The following is a 15168-nucleotide window of genomic DNA, read 5'->3' on the forward strand; positions in this document are numbered from 1 at the left end:
CACTGCTTAATTTGAGACCATTGCTCCTTGTTCACTTGTCTGCCACCACTGAAAACAGTTTAGCTCAGGGGGCAGCAACATGTTTGGGCTGAGTGCCAAACACCTGCAACCTTGATTTGTAAGATGTTGGTGTGCCGGGGTGTGTGGCAGGTGAGATGCAAAGGGCCTGGTCCTCGTTGTGGCACCGCAGCTCTGGCCACTTCCCCAATGTCTGCCCCGTGGCATACATGCCAAGCAAAATGTTTTCGTGTGCCACTCTCTAGCACATGTACTGAGGGTTGCCTATCCCTGTTCCAGCTCCATCCCCTTTGGGACCACTCTTCAGGTAGTTGAAGGCTGTTATTAAATCACCTCTTAGACTTCTCTTTTCCAGACTAAATAAATCCAGTTCCCTCTGCCTTTCCTCATAAGTTAGATGCCCCAGCTCCCTAACTATTGTTGTTACCCTCCCCTGGACTCTCTCCAATTTGTCCCCATCCTTTCTGTAGTGGAGGGCCCAAAACTGGACACAGGACTCCAGATGTAGCATCACTAGTGCTAACTAGAAAGGAATAATCACTTCCCTTGATTTGCTGGCATTATATATTGCAGCCCAGTATGTTGTTATCTTTCTTTGCAACAAGAGCACACTGTTTGCTCATGTCCAGTTTATTGTCCACTGTAACCCTCAGGGTCTTTCCTGCAGAGTCACTACTTAGCCAGTCAGTCCCCAGCCTGTACCAGTGCATAGGATATTTCTGTCTTAAGCACAAGACTTTGCACTTATCCTTATTGAACTTCATAAGATTTCTTTTGGTCCAGTCCTTCAATTTGTCTAGGTTTTTCTGAATTCTAGCCCTACCTTGGAGCATATCTACTACCCCCGCCCAGCTTGGTGTCAACTGCAAACTTGCTGAGGATGAACTTCATCCCATTTGCCAGGTCGCTGATGAGGTTGTTCTTCTCCATACTACCACTCTCCCCCAGTGGAATGGTAGAACTGCCAACATGTAAATTCCTCTGGAAAGGAAGTGTTAAGTACCCTGTTGCTTTCCTTCTTTCTCAGCTCAGTTATCAGACCTAGGATTTAGTAGACCTATCCTAGCTGTGAGATCCATATTCTGCAATAATTAAGGTAGATAGAAGAGGTATGAAAAGGAGTCAGAAAACCTACATTTGCCCCAACCAAAAAGGGCTACTGATATATTCTCATACTGTGGTAAGCTCATGACTGGTAAAAAGAGGAAAATGGGATCAGAAATGAATGGACCAAAACTGATGTCAGACAGAAGACTTCATTATCAAACAGAATAATTAAGGGGTAGCCTATCCCTCACCCACCCCTTTGTTCTCAAAAATCAAGTGTTTGTGGGTCAGAAAACCTTGTGAATGGAATGGCAGGGGATTCTGGAGGGCAGTGATTTTCAACCAGGGTGCAGTGGCAGGGTGCCTTGCGGTACTTTCCAGAATAGCACGGGGTATCACGCAGTGTTAGCACTGTTAGGTGTGCAAACAAAATTCCAAGATAAACCTAGAGATTTCAAATAGGAATCCACTGTGATAAAAACATTCTGACCTGTTGTGGTCTTTCTGGGCTTTTGGCAGCAGAAAAGATGCTCTATCACTTTTTTACAGCCAAAAAACAAGTGAAAACTAAGAGCTGGTATAATTCTGAGGGTTGCATTGCATCTAAAAAGGAGTGTCTTGAACCTAAAAAAGGCTGAGAACTACTGCTCTAAGTAAAAACCAACAAACCACCCTTCACTGGTGAGCATTGAACATCAATGTCTGCTAATGGATGTGAAAAAAGAAAACACTTTACCAGAAGCAGCAGCAGCACATTAGTTCGACCCAGCTCTGCAGCATCTGTATACATTAGGTTTGTCCGTTGGGTTTTGCTGAAATGCCCGTTGTACACAGACACTGGGGGAGCCTAGTCCAAGCAATGAAAGACATCTTCTGGTCGTGCACTGGGTTTGGCAAGGGGGCATGCTGAGTTTAAAGTAAAGCACCTTTTTTTTTAAATTTTCTTTTACTTCCATAAGTAGCCTTTATGTCTAGAACAGTGTACCCACAGAGTTAACTGACCATCACCATTAGGTCAGCAATAGTCTCAATGTGCTGGACATTACACCCTTCTTTGTCTGTTCTTTCCTTTTCCTTTTCATCTTTCTGTTTCCCCTAGCAGCTTTTATTTGACCCTAAGACCTATAGTATAACATGGCAACAGCACAGTAGCTGAGATGGTCCCTATCCAGCTCTGCCAAGCCTGAGAAGGGCAGTGACTGGGAGGTTCCTAATCAGAGCAGCCAGTCCAATCATAAAAAATCCAGGGTTCAAAACAGCAGCTGCATCCATTCATAACTGACCACTTTGTATCTAAACAGCATTAACAATGTATTAATAACATTTTTGTCACTGTTAGGATCCTCTGTCTTTTTTCATTTGTACCTTTGTAACTTTTATCAAAACCAGGAAAAATAATAACCACTCACAGCAGTGAACTCAACATTAAGAACAGTTGATTCCTTCTTCATAACTAAGGACTGCTTGATAAATAAGATACTTTAACTACTATCTTCTCCCTGGAAAAGGTTTTAACATTTTTTATTTTTAAATTTTGTTTCTGCAAAGAACTCAATTTCAATTTTAAAATGTATGCTGTTTTTATAACTAATTTTTCCTCATACATCTTAATTTTCCATTTTCCAAAATTACATTGCCACTAAGGTTTCTCAGTCACAAATGAGGGTCCCAAATCCTGTTTAGCTATTTAATGTTAGGATCATGTTAACACCTTTGACTCTTAGCCCATTTATTCCATTCCATCAAAGTTAATGCAACATTCCCATCTTCTCAAGCACTGAAAGTTATGAGTTCCTACCACTGTTATTAGAAGATTGCATACTATCTAAGTATTAAGATACTGTGTGATTTCAAAGAGATTTCTTTCAGGCTTTGATCCTATGAATAATAATAAAAAAGATATATTATGAACAGTCAATGGAGGGAAAGAGATATTCAGGAAGATACCTTATTCCAGGCAGATCAAAATGTCCACCCAAGCCTGATGATCCATTGTAGCTGGCAAGGTCCACCTGTTTCTATAGCTAATAGCACATACAGAGTTGAAGTGGCTAATATTATGTTTGATCACCTTTGATTCCCAGCCTGAATGACCAGATACCCACTTACACCAGGTTTGACTGGGGCCAGCTTGGATCCAGAGCAATTTGCTTCGGTAGAGAAGAAAACCCATAAAGCAACTAACCAAACACAAATAATGTCACAGAAAATACTAAAGAACCACTTACTAGCTCAATTAAAAATTACAGGAGTACAAGGTTATATGAAGACACTTGGTATTGAATGTATACTTTTTTCCCTTCCTGTGCACTTATTTGTAAAATGGAACTGCACAAGATTCACCTGAACTCCACAGACCTCTCTGATATCTTCACACAGACAAAAAAATTGGCAGTACACCTTCATTATAGCCAAGTGACTGATTTATCTCTCGATTGGCTTTAATTCCTGTTGGTGTGCTCAAAACCCATGCCCAGAAGAGCTGATAGCTGTTTTCCTGGCAGAATTTTGCACAAGAAAGCCTTTCTGCACTCAGAGAAAATCTCTCTTCATAGTACTTACAGGATATTGGCAAAGAAGTGGTAGGAAAAAGGGAACTAAAAGTGTGGTTGGGCCGTGTGCTGCTGGTATCAGCAATGCTCATCCTGCAATTTGCAAAATGAAACACAGCTCCATTTATATGACAATCTCAGGTATTAGAACCACAGCACAAGCCTGGTGAAGTGAGGAGGATAGCTACAGGATCAGACCCTTACATTGTAATGACTAAAGAAACAGAGACTGATATTAGGAGCATCAGTCTAGACAGCAACTACCAGGTCATGAAGTCCAATCTCATGCTATTTCAGGCAATCACATTTTATCATTCATTTCATAAACTCAGCAAGCTACATCTTCAAGTTAGTTAGGTCTTTTGTCTTTTATTCCTTTTGCTTTGATTCTTTTGCCATTTTCTTTTTACATTTGTTCCAGAAGTTATTTGTTAAAGCCAATTGTTATATATCCGCTTGTGGCTTTTTGCCAGTGTTTGTATTTTATAAATCAAAAGGTAAATAAAAAGAACAGGTAAACTGGCATGAACAAATTAGACTTTCCAAGGATAACCCAGGACCTGGGCTGAACTCAGTTATGAACTATGCAGGCCAGACCTTCATACAGTTTGCACTGAAGTCAAATGGGCCAGACTGTGACTAAGGAGCTTAATTCTTTAAGTGGCTTTCCTGCTGTTTCTCATTTTTGTTCCCATTGTATTCTTTGCCTGTATTTGACTTTGGAGTTCCCAAGTACAGACATGAAGGCTATTCCCATGAGGTTCTGAGCTTCTCTTAGCAAATCCAAGGCTAGTTTAGAAGTGAAGAATCAGGTGTGGCTTATATGAGTTAAGGCAAGGCCAATGTAACGGAGGCCTCCTCAGGACCACTTTCCCTGCAGCCTGCCCACCTGTTCCTGGGCTAACTGCCCGCATTCTCACCCACCACACCTTGTTGTTATATTGAATTAGTAGATGTTAATAAGTGGGAGGCTGCCCATTTCCTGCCCTGATGCCAAGGGACACTATCTGTGGCTCCTTTCCAACCCTACACTGCAGCCCAAGCCTCACAGATAGCATCTCAATGTTATTCTTATTATCAGCCCCCACACTGGGCCCCAGAATCCTCCTGATTGAATCCTAACCTGGAATCCTCTTATCAGGCGGTCTCATCCACCTTCATATTGGGCAGCATAGCTCCCTGACCTGCTTCCCCTTCTGGGTGTGGTCTCCCCACTGGGACCTTCAGCTCACTAGCCCTGGCCCACCTCCAGGCCAGTCAGAACCCCAGGTGCGCAGCTCTTGGGCGTTCTTCGCTGTGGGCCCCCAGCCCTTTGACCCTTCCGGTCCTGGGGGCATCCACACCACTGGGAGCCCCACCAGGCCACCCACTCCCAGCAGGGTACAGTTTTAGGTCATACCCAGGATCAGGAGCCTTCTTACCATCCCCTACAGCTCCTCCTTTACCTCTGGATGATACCAGCAGCCCTCCAGCCAGGCAATGTTGTTGCCTGGCCACCAGCAACAGAACTGCCCTGTTTACATGGGCAGCCCCAGTTCCCAAAATGGCTGCCCTCATTAGGCACGTGGCAGTTGCCAGCTCCAGGCCCTTAAAGTGGCAGGCACGTAGTGTCCTGCCACAGCCAACTTCCACAAATATTCTATTTGTTGTTCACCAGTGTTGACCTCATGGTGTTACTTAGGGCCACACTGTTCTTTCACTCCAGCCTTTATCCCACTTATAGCATTAGTGTATATGAAACTTAGTTGTGCTGGTCTTGTTCATATGGATGACTTTCACCTTGTCTACAGAGGCAGAAAGACTTGGGAACCCAGTTGGAAAGGGAAGAAAATTTGTATGCCATCTCTGCAGCTTTATTTCCACTTTCATGTTTTATAGACTCCACATTCATTTTCTAGATCCATCACACAGTCTCTACAGGGTTTGGGATGCACAGTTAGCATCATACCCCTCTCAACTCAACCTATGTCACAAATTCAGAAATATCTCTGGTAGATGTGGTAGTTTTAGGAGCATCAGATAGAAGTCTCTTTTGCAGCCAGGCTTTTGTCATGAGGTTGAGGGAAGGTAGGAATCACAAGAGAAGGCAAGGGCATCCAAAGGCCACAGGAAATGCAGTGCCAAGTCCTTTGTTTCTTTTTGTCCAGAGCAAATTGTTCCTGTGCTGCCCTGAGAAAATGATATTGGTGAAATTTCAGGAAAACAGTTTCCTAAAGTTGCTAAATCCTGAGTAGAGGACAGTCTGTTACTGAAACCACCCCACTGTGGATGTCCAAGACATCTAGTCTTCTTTCTATTAGTATATTTCCTTAAGTCTTATACTAGCTAAGCTTTAAATTTTCCAGAACATGTAAATGGGTATTAAAGCATTCTCTTTGGCATTGAGCACTAGAGGGGAACATTTCCCCCCTCTTTCTTATTTGCATGCAGATACAAAATGCTAACTTATACTACTTTTGGATCATGCTAAGGAGTGCCACACACCAAACCCCAACACAGATGTAACATAGCTTCCATAAGGCACTAATGGATGTGCAGCAATAGTCTTGGTTTCAGTTGTATTTATTGAGATGCAACTCATGTTATCCTGAGACAACTACATATGGGGGCTTAGCATGTGGAGTGAACACACTGTGCTTCAGTGTGATACAGCCTAGTGCAATCTGGAGGTGGCATCAACATGACCAACCATATGCTTCTAAATATGGAAAATAATTAACATCAGTTAGGTCACACACATTTCTGATAATGTATTTGCAGGATTAGATAACTATAAAGAGGTGAATTATGATAGGAAAGCTTTCTTGAAACTTGAATAATTGAAATATCCAGTTTGGCACAAGAGCAGACAGTAAAATGCTCATCCATGTCATTTTTCAAACTTCAGTTATCTGAGCTCTTCATTAACATTGTTCCTATGCACTAGATTTTATGTTATATGATTCAACTTTATGTGGTGAGATCAGCATTAGACACTACTGGGTAATCAGAGTTAGATTCATGGTCTGTTGCTCTTTTAGACTTTGGTTGGCATACTGGCATTAGAGTCCGAGCTACAAGAATAGACTTATTTTGCAAGTGTTTGTGTATGGTACCAGTGCTAGGCAAATCACAAGATGATCAAAGAAAGCACTGATCTTTGCAGCTCTGAAAGCTAGACTGTTTTTGTTTTTGTCTCCTTCATACAGTACAGGGAAGTAAAAATATCTGCTTGGTATAATACTCTCTAGATTCAAATGATAAAGAAGCATAACAGCATTTAGTCAAAACAAGTTTATATGGTGAATTTGCTGTGAAGTTTCCCACCTCAGTGTTCGTAACAGGTGTCTTATATTAAATACAGTAAAAAAATGTATCTGTGTATTCCAGAGGCTCCTTTATACCAGGGGTCAATGACCTGTGGCCCTCACAAAGGATCCAGTCTTGTGAAGCCTTCAGATGTGGGCCACAGAGCTGTGGCTTCAGCAGCATTCAGCATCAGAGGGCTCTGCCTGTGCTATGCTGCAGTAGGGTGCTCAAAGCTTTAGTAGGAGAGCAATTTGCAGGGAAAGCAGTGAAGGGTCTGGGTCATTCTGGCTTACTACCAGAAAACATTGCCAGTCCCTGCATTATACTATTTCAAGTGTAGCATCTTCTTTTTTGTACCAGGTTTTTTGCTTAAGTCTGAGAAGATGCCATAGAATGTCCTTCTTCAAGTGATTATGGGGAATAAGGCATTTTTAGCCAGTAAATGTTTTGAAAAGCATCTGGAAGCCTTTTTGTCTTTGCTTTTCCACATTCTCACCAAAGCAAGGGAACTTCTCCACAACCAAAATGTCAACTTACATAAACCACTTCTGCCTTTCACCAACACAGATTTGATAAGGATGCCATCCCAGGCTCCGTATGTGCAGTGGCTCTACACACATTTTTTTCTAACTGATATGTATTTACAAATTGTCTGAATGTGTCTAAATACAGAATTTCTGTCCACAGCATTACAACACTTGATTACTATCCTCAGACGAATCTTTATCTATCCAATTTCAGCTACTGTATATCAAGGGGTTTACTCAATTGTCCATTTTCCTGTATCCTGGAAAGAAATTGTTTAAAAAAATGAACCTATTTAGAGCAAACGTGCAAGGAAAGAAGAAAGAAAAGTTGCCTTGTATACTTGAGATGATCGGGGTAGCTTGCCATTTCTTGACACCCAAAGTCAGAAACAATTAACCTCTGCTCTCATAATGTTTTGAGGTCTATGTTCATAGTAGAAGGTCTCTGGCTTTGAACTTCCTCTTAACAGATGACCAATATAGTTGGCTTTGAATTTCCTCTTAAGACCAGTATAGTCAGGATGTCAGTTGTAGGGTAAAATGGGGTAAGATCTTTATCACTCCTGCTTTTTCCAGCTGTTAGTGACAGCTTCTCTCCGGGGTAGGCAATTATTTGGGCCTGAGGGCCACATGGGGAGTTTTGATGAGCTATTTTGGGCTGGGTCAGCACTGCCCCCCACCCCACACCACCACAGCAGCTCACCAAAACTGCCGACGGGGCTGCAGGTGGGAAGCAGAGTTCAGGAACAGGAGGGGTGGATGAGGCTGGCATAACAGGGCCAGGTTGTGGGGCAGTGATAGTTCCAGACTAGGGCTTGCTCCCTACATGCTCCTGAACTTTGGGGGGTGGTGTGGGGTGTGTATAGGGAGGTGTAACAGGGGGGCATCCCAGAGCCGGTCAGTCATTGGCCAGCCTGCCTGTCTCTGGGCTCACTGTCCACCTTCCTTGTCTGCCATGCCTTGATGATAATAAAAAGATGTCAATCATGCGGGAGGCCGCCCATTTACTTACCCTGATGCCAAGGGCATTACACGTGGCTCTGACTGTCCCTTACTGTGCCCCATGCCTCATAGATGGCGTCCTTTAGGCAGCCAAGCTCTCCTGTACCCTTCTCCCTCTCAGCAGTGCACCCCTGGATCTTTGGCCACACAGGCCCTGGCTCCACCTTCACAGGCCAGTCAGACCCCAAGCCCCTGGTTCTGGGCACCCCTTGCAGTGGGCTCCTGGCCCTTTAGACTCCCCCAGATCCTGGCCCCAGCGTTGACTAGTTGAGGGTGCATCCAGTCAGGATTCTGCTGGCTTGACTTCTCCCCTCACAGCTCCACTGTCCCTTTGCTGAAGTTCTCTGTCCCTTGAGCCTCATGCCTCTCAATATCTACTCAGCTCTGGGCTCCCTGCCCATACCAACTGGTCTCACAGCTCTCTGACCATCAACTCAGCTCAGCTCTTGGGTCTCTCAACCCACAACCATGGGGATGGTGTTATAAGGCACTACTTACTCAACTTTCACTGGGAAGGCAAGTGGCCTGGCATTTCTTGGGACTACCCCACCACAAGTAGCCCCACCAGACCATTCGGCCCCAGCAGGGTGCAGTTTTTGGTCATGCCCAGGACCTGGAGCCTCCTCCTTCCCCATAGCTCCTGCCCATATACCTTCAAGCATGTTCTATGATGTTGTGAGCAGCAGCTCCAGCTGGGAGATGTTCTTTCTACGGCTGCAGCAGTGAACTGCTGCCTCAGCCCTAGGATCTAAAATGGAGGCTGCTCAGCCCCCTCCTTCAATCACAAGGCCCTCCTGAGGTCATGTGACCACCTCATCAGGGCTGGCCCACACCTTCTGGCTGCTCTGCTGCCCTTAAAGTGGTGGGTACCAAAGGTGCTCTGCCACAGGAGGGATGTGTGTGAGGGGGAGGAAGGGGAGGTGCATGTGCAGTGGGTGGAGGGGGGGACTATCTGAGTGCTAGGTCCAGGGAGCCTGCCATGGATGAGGGGAGGAAGGGGGGCTGGAGGGTACATGCAGCAGAGCTCACCCAAGCAGTGCAGTCTGTGCTGCACCTGAGGTGCTCCACATGGGGTTGAGCCCCACCTGCTCGTGCTGGCTGAGCCTGCTCCGCACCTTCACTGGTGCCTGTGGCCTGGCTTAGCCAGCTATTGTTCTTCCCTCTCTGCCTCCAGCAGTGCCTCCTGCCACATTGTGCCATGCCAAGCAGCTTCCAGCAGGGCCGTTCCAGGTGGCTCCCAGGAAGGCAGCCAGCAGCTGGACCTGCACATACTGGGGCAGGAGCCACCTGGCTGAAGATGCCTGCCCATCTTCCCAGAGTGGCATGGTGCAACACAGCATGGCAGGAGCAGGAGCAGGAGCAGTTTCTGGCAAGGTGCTGCCCTGCATCTTCTACTTCCAGTGATAGCTCCTGCACCTGCTGTGCCACACCACACCACACCACTCTGGGCAGACTGGCAGGCAGCTTGAGCTGGATGGTTCCTGCCCCAGCATGTGGGGCTCCACTGGAAGGTTCACTGGAAGGCAGTCAGAACCCTGCACACTGGGGCAGGAGCCCAACTGAAGCTGCCCACCCACTTATCTGAAGTGGCATGGTGCAGTGTGGCACAGGACAGCAGAGGCAAGACCAGAAGCAGGAGCAGCTGCTGGAGGTGAAGGAAGCAAAACAGCACCTGGCTGGCTGCAGCTGCACCAGGAAAACCCCTGCTGGAAACTGTGCACGCTGGCCAAGGCTAGCCTGTGGGCACTAATGGGAGCCTGGTGTGTGCTGCGTTGGTGCAAGTGGGTGGGACTTGACCGCATGCAGAACGCCAGAGGGGCAGCCATGGGCCACCTCTAGTCACTTGGCAGGCCATATCTGGCCCGCGGGCCATATTTTGCCCACCCCTGGGTTATCTTCTGGCTGGTTATCTCCTAAACTTTCTCGTAAAGTAATACTAGTTAAGGTGCTAACAAAGAATAAGAAAAACTGTGCCTAAATTCAGGAAGTTTTGCACTGTATGTAAATCGTGTCAGCAATGCCATAGCATAGAAACATATTCCTTGTCTTTGTGATAAGGTATTTAGCAAAATTTGCAGTTTTTGTTGGAATCTGACAGGCTAGTCTATGAGTGCTTCTGCAAAGGCCTTGATCTTCCTTGGGCTGTCAACCCTGTGCCTTAGCACCCACACCACTCCAGCCCCTACACAGAATATATGCAATTAATATAGCAAAGAATAGTTATAAAGTGTCCAAACAAAAGCAAAATTCATCTGAGTTCAATTTCTCTTCAGAATCTCTCCCATTCCTCACAACCGTTCTGAATCCTTCCCTAGCAGTAGATCAAGGATGAAGATCAAAATTTTCCTTCCCTCCATTAGAAACCCTGGTAGCTGTTTGCCTGCTGAGATTTCATTCCATTCATAGATGTAATGCTTCTGGAAATTTGAGTGGTGAGTTAACACACTCACTTAACTGTCATGCCACTTCTGGGAGGAAGGAATTCTGGAAAAATGTCTCATTCTCCCAGGAAAAGGTTATTTCATTATCAATCATTTCAGAAAGGACCTGAATTTCCAATGTGCATTTGCAGCTTCTGAGCACAGAACAACTCTTCTGCTTGCATTTATTAGCATTGTATTCAGTGACACTAAGGCATCAGCTAACGTTTCTTTCAGAGATCATATTATCTACACCTCCAGAAGCAGGAATAGGTTTCCTGAGTAACAGCCTCCATTAGGCTGACATTTTAAAGGGTTTTGAGTATTATACTTCTGAGAAACGTTTAAATTTAGTAATTACCTGATTAAATTATGCCAAGAGAATTATTCAAAGTTCTGGTGTCTACAGGTAAAAGTTTTGGTAGAATGGGCTAGGATGTTTCAGAATTGTTTTTCAAAGTAGGATTTCTGTCAGCAGATGGATAGGCCCTCCCCTGAAACATTGCCTCCCCCTTCCTCTTTTAAATTATTTTTATAATACAGTATTTACATTGTTTATAAAGATTATAGTCAGTCAAGCCCAGATGCTGAGAACCTATTTTTCAATATTCAAATATCTCTAGTGGAACTGACAATAAAATCCGCTTCTCAGAGTCAAGTAAAGTAGTAGAATATGGTATTAAAACCTTCAATCCATATTATGTTTGCTTTTACTAAAGAAAAGGCAGCACCATCCACATTGTAATGGTTAGTGTGTATGTATTTTACTCTCCAAAAATGTGCCCCCACTTCTCTAAATAGGTGCATATATATGCACATGTATGTGTATGGACATGTATAATGGAATAAATCACTGCCTGCTTATATAAAACAGACATCACAATTAGCAGGAAAATAGGAGTCAGGATCTTCTGAATGAAAAGCAAAACATAGGATTTTGCTACTAGATGTTATTTAAGCTACAGAAGTATTTGCGTTTATACTTTCACTGAGCTTTAGCCAGTGGAGAACATGATCCCTCATGTGCCCTCACTTCAGTCTGTCATTCTGTGCAGCAGAAGGCAGCGGTACACATACACAACAATCAGTATGTCACAGTTGGCTTGCATTCTTACAAACACAATTCTCATTTTTCACCTTCTGCTTACATTTTCATTTCAAATCATTGCCTTTGCTGACCTGCTCATCTCAGCCTGAAAAGCTATGACTAAAGCCCAAGTGGATACATTTGCTTCTGATCCATCCTATTCCACTTCTCTCTTGGGTTCTGCAGGAACACCGTGCAGCTAGCTCCACCATTTCCATCATGAGTCCAACAAACTATTTTGGGCAGTTTCCTTAGCATGAGATGACTGAAATTATCTGGCAAAGCAGAAGTAGCTTGGACACTTATAAAGCTGATAAACTGAAAATAAACAGAACTATGTAAAAAAAAAGTCCCTCATTTAAAGTGCTGTCAGTTAAGTAGATTTGATTAGGTGGTCTTCCTTAAGAAGAGGCATTTTCAAGGCAGCAAGTACATTTTACCTGGCTTATATATCAATAAGCTTATATATTGGTTCCATGACCATTGCCTCAGAAAGATCCTTTGCATTAGATGGGAAGACCACTGAACGAATGCCAACACCCTCTCTGCAGCTAACGTAGCCAGCATCGAGGCAAAGATCACGAAACATCAACTCTGCTGAGCTGGTCACTGTGTGTGGATATCTGACACTCATCTCCCATCTCCCAAGAGAGTCCTCTTCTCTCAATTTAGTCATAGTACAAGGATCCACGGAGGACAGAGGAAGCGCTACAAGAACACCCTGAAAGCACACTTTAAGAAGGGTGGCATCAATCCTACAAATTGGAAATTGCTGGCTGCTGCACCATACATCAAGCTACAGCTCACTTTGAAGAGAACTGGCTTGCTCAGGACATGGAGAAACGGTAGAGAAGGAAGGAAAGTGCACAACATCCTGGCCAACAGCTGTCACCGTCCTAAGGCACCACTTGTCATGTCTGTGGAAAGACTTGCAGAGCACAAATTGGATTCCTCAGCCACCTTAAAACTCATTAGTTATCCCCCCACTGTCCCCAGCAGATATCATCCTCCTATTGAGGGATATCGGTAAAGACGTAATTTAAACCCATTCATATCAATGAGAAGCCTCCCTTTGAGTTCAATCAGCGTGGGATCAGGTTCTAAGGCCCAACCTCATAATGCAATGTGAGGCACATGGAAAGACGACAGTACCTGCCTTGAGTCCTGTTGACATCAATGGGCAACTAAAGGCTTCCTGAGCCTATGACACTGAAGGATCAGGTTGGAACCAAGATGTGCAATTCCCATACTTGAGATCTATAATCTCTATGTGCTTCTCTTTACCTACTGCTTATGAACACTGATCATTTTAAAGCCTAAGACGTGATGGTGTCAATTTGAAAATGACATTCGGCAAGATTCACAGAGAAACTTGGCTGCCTACATTTTACTGCAGTCCCATTTTAGGCATCTAAATCCAAGAGGGCAGTTTATAGATCTCCAGCTGACTCCCTTAGGTGTCCAAGACCCCCTAAAAGCCTATGTTTTCACTACAAACCTTCTTAGGTACCTGGAGTTCAGCTGCAGGATACATTTGTGTCTAAGAGGTGGGGTCGGGCTTTGAATCCCTGTTTCACACAGGTCTGTAATGGCTGCCTTGATTCAGAATATAGGGAAAATTTCAAATACACCACTCACACCACTATTTCCTATTGCCTGGTTAATGTGTCTCCCTACTCAGCATACTGAGTCTTCTGAAGACAAGTCCTTGCACCTAACCTTTCTCACGTAAAGTAGAAGGAAGTTAGGCACCTAACCTGGGCTTTAAAAGCAGCCCAATTAAAGTTATTAGAGAGAAATGCATATTCTCTCTGAGCTTTTTTTTTTGGGTGGGGAGGGAGCAGGGGGACACACATTCTTTGGCTTTTAACAGCACTTGGTTTGTTCCGTTAATTTCAATAGTAGGTCACGCTTTTCCCATCAGTTTCACCCTTTGTTGCTATCGAGTCCTCTTTCCACAGGCTCCCCCACAGGGTACTTACCACCAGAAGTAGAGCTGACAATGAAACTGCTGTGCACCAAGCCAGAGTTTGGACCAGGAGAATGGGGCCGTGGAGCCCACCTAATAGATCATCGTAAGGGAGTAGAAAACCCTTAAAAAAATTCAGGAGGTGCTGGTTAAACACCGCTCAGAAACTGGAATGAGATGAACCCGATACACTTCCAAAAATGAAAGTTGATGACGTCCCTGCCTCTTGATATGAAACCTTTATGCAGCTTCTCCTTTGAGAACGTATGTATCTCCCCCCACTGCCACTCCTAGGCACTGCGCTGTTTGCTGGACATGGGTGTCATTGTCACCCCACAGCAATTACAATTACACAGGGTGCCCCTTCACCACAGCTGCACCTCCACATGTGACCATGTAGGTAAATCATTCCGTCACTTAACATGTAGGTTATCTGCACTGAACCACAATGCACCGTTTTATGGCCTCCATACCCTGCTCCAAGGCAAAAGAACCTGCTGCTATAGGGAATTTGGCAGTTTTTGCCAGGGTGAGTGGAAGGAGTCTGGGGTGATGGAGGGCACAGTAGGGTATTGAGGGCAGCTGTGTAGGGACCCTGGAAGGTACCTGGCACCTGTGCTAGGGTGGAACTTGAGAGGGCATAGCTGGATGTAAGCACGGTGGGGAGCATGGTGCTGCTGAGGTAGCTATTGGGAGGTGATGCCGGTTGCTTGAGGTTGGAGGGATGTCCAGGAGGGTGGATCTGCTATAGCTAGAAAGACTTACACTGGTGGGGCTGCCGGTTCCCACCCCTCCAGGCTGTTTCTTGCAGCTAGGGGAGGGCAGAAGAGAGCAGGAGCTGAGCTCAGCAGCAGGATCTTGTGGTAGAGGAGCGGTACTGCAGAGCAAATACTTACAGCCTTTACACGGGAAGAGATGTTGCACCAGGACCCCACTTAGCCCTGTGAGGGCATGAGGGGTTGTTGGCTCATCCTGCCCATGCACACAGACCTTCTCCAGGCTGACTTCCTAGATTAATTTCAGGAGACCCTTGATCGGAAAGCCTCACACACAAGAGAGGAACTAGGGAGGGGTAGAAGTAGCTTTCTCAGAGAAGCAGAAGCTGCTCCAGTTTTTCTGCTGCAGAAATGCCCTTCCTCACACGTTGTTCCCCTCAGCAGCTGACTGGTGAGAAGGAGGTAGAGGAAGGGGAAAGGCAGGAGGAACAGCTTGAATTAGCACATACTGCTGTACTTCCCCTTCTCCACTCTCATACAAC

The 15168-nt window shown here is 45.1% G+C and overlaps 1 protein-coding gene across 3 annotated transcripts in view; it reads right to left on the reverse strand.

Annotated features, from left to right (window-relative positions):
* Nucleotides 1-14917, reverse strand: part of FYB1 (FYN binding protein 1) — an 89579-nt gene extending 74662 nt beyond the window's left edge. For 2 of the 3 annotated variants that reach the window (XM_090037982.1, XM_090037979.1), the window contains exon 1: nucleotides 13924-13989. The gene's annotated coding sequence lies outside the window, so the exon portion shown is untranslated. Of the gene's footprint in view, nucleotides 1-13923; nucleotides 13990-14806 lie in introns of those variants that run through there. The other variant, XM_090037981.1, reaches the window with a different exon arrangement.
* Nucleotides 14918-15168: the final 251 nt, after the last annotated feature.

The sequence above is a fragment of the Crocodylus siamensis genome, chromosome 3 (genome assembly GCF_052110815.1).
Source record: "Crocodylus siamensis isolate JL-2025a chromosome 3, ASM5211081v1, whole genome shotgun sequence".
In the NCBI taxonomy this organism is placed as follows: domain Eukaryota; kingdom Metazoa; phylum Chordata; order Crocodylia; family Crocodylidae; genus Crocodylus; species Crocodylus siamensis.